Below are 2260 nucleotides of genomic sequence, written 5' to 3' on the forward strand. Positions count from 1 at the left end.
AAAAAAGAGACCATCACAACTTTGCAGAATCAGACATTAAAACTTTGTCTTGTTTGACCAAGTACAAATACCAAAGATTAATGCAACTATAATGATACATTACAAATAAGAGCATATGAGAGGCTGAAAACAGAATATGCGACTTATTTTGACTGCAAAATAAGAAGTAATACATTGATTATAACAAATATTGCTGAATAATTTGGTTCAGGTCTAAGCTCATCCAGCCCCAGCTCTACTTACACATCAATGTATTAAAAACAATAAGAGGATGATAGTTACCGAGGACATTTTCCTCCACTGAGTAACTTTACTTTTGATGCTTTTAAGTGCATTTTCCTGATTATACTGAATTTTACTTGACTAACATTTTCACTGTCGTCCTTGAAGTTGCAGTGGAGTATTTTTATAGCGGTATTAGTGCTGAAGGCTCTGAATACGTTGTACTCTACAGTGTTAGTGAACAGGTTTTCTCACTTTGTTGAGGTTTCAGCTCTGCAGCGCCTGTGAATTTAAGATGTAGTTTGAAAACTAGCTTGTTACATAAATGTCTTTTCATCCATAGTTGCTGCTTCAGCGCTGCGTAGTTTAGCTGAACGTTTCAACCCTGGAGCTAAATGATTTATCACGGTTTCTTGAATGTCTATAGGCTTTTGTTAGCTTTGGTTCATTTGTGACAGAAGTTTGAATGGATAGAATAGATGTGATATAATCACAGTGCACCATGCAGCACAGTTAATTTTGGCACACAGCTGTACTCCACAGGCTGGACTGAGGTGCCACTCACAAAGACTTTGTCATACTGACAGATAAACATGCTAATAAATTATTTATTCAATTAGTTAATTAATTCAACTTAATCAGTCAGATTCTATTGGTTGATTGATTGGCTAATTGTTGTAGCTCTAGTCAATATCTCAGCTCTAGTCACCATTGCCTACAAGCTCAATTTTGAGCTAATACTGTCACATCCGTGACCCAGGCCGCCCCCTGTACCTCGATGGCAGGCACAGGTAGTTCCAGCAGCTCCACCCCCGCACAGGTGAGGGTGCGTTCCAGGCGACGAGGCACACCTGCTCTCCATTATCGGAGCAGTATATAGGGTCAGCGTTTGTGCGTCCTCGTCGCCAGATTATCATATGTTGTCCTGCTAGTAACGCCAGTTCGTGTTCATGTCAAAAACTCAGGATTATAGACTCTCTGATCTGTGCTCCTCACTGAACGCTGTGAGCAGTTATTACGCTCAGTACTGTTGCATCGTTTTTTTTGTCCTTCTTATGCTTTAAAGGGTTTCTTTGGTTTGGACTGTTTTTCTGGGGACTTTACGTTTCCCGTTCTGGGTCGGCTTTGGCCGTCTTTTGTTTTTGTTTTGTTGTGTGAGATTAAAAAAGACAGAACTATTCTGTAGAAGTGCAGAGTGCGTACACAACTCAAAAAGAATGACAGCGTTGCTCTGTGGTCTGCTGTATGTGTATACAGACAACTGCTTGCCAAGACGACTGCCATATCAGCTTTATCAGGTGGTAATTTGTAAACCATTATGTATCTTGTTGTGAAGTTCCTCTGACCCCATGTGGCAAAAAAAAAACAAAAAAAAATATCAGTTAACACTGCTTTCATTTTAATTCTATCATTGTAGTCGACCTGCTGATATTGTCTGAAGCTCTCTTTGCTCATGTTTAAATCCCAGATTCTAACTGTAGCCTGCTTCCTCTATTATAAATCATTTCAGTAAGAACATATAAACAGGAATTATGTCTAACAGGCAGTGCTGTTGTATACCAATGCCATGTTTCTCCATGAGGGTGATGAGTTCGGCCTCAGTCAGGTAGTCTGGGGGGCTAGTCTGCTTTTCCAGCAGCTTGAGCTCATCTACTGTGTAGGTGTCTCCACGCTCACAATCTGGCATGGTCTCTTCCAGAGGGATGCCCTGCCAAGGCATCACTGCTGTGTAACCTGGGAATAGAATACACACTTAGCAGGGATTGGGTTGAACCATCTTATTTGAAAACCCATTACTAGTTCTTAACTTTACTAGTGATTTATTAAATCACTTTACACTATCTAAAATCAAGAAATACCTTAGCTAGTAAAGATTTTGTGTCGTTTGTGGAACATTACACCTGGTCACAACTAACTCCTATGTAACAACTAGTTTGTGTTGTGCAAATGGTTGTAATTTAGTACACACACTTTTGTTATAACTAGGCCAAGTCTGAACCTATATAGTGTTGGCGAAACTGGCTACAGAGCCCTGTTC

This window comes from Monopterus albus, unplaced genomic scaffold (assembly GCF_001952655.1).
Source record: "Monopterus albus unplaced genomic scaffold, M_albus_1.0 scaffold12.1, whole genome shotgun sequence".
NCBI classification, from domain to species: Eukaryota; Metazoa; Chordata; class Actinopteri; order Synbranchiformes; family Synbranchidae; genus Monopterus; species Monopterus albus.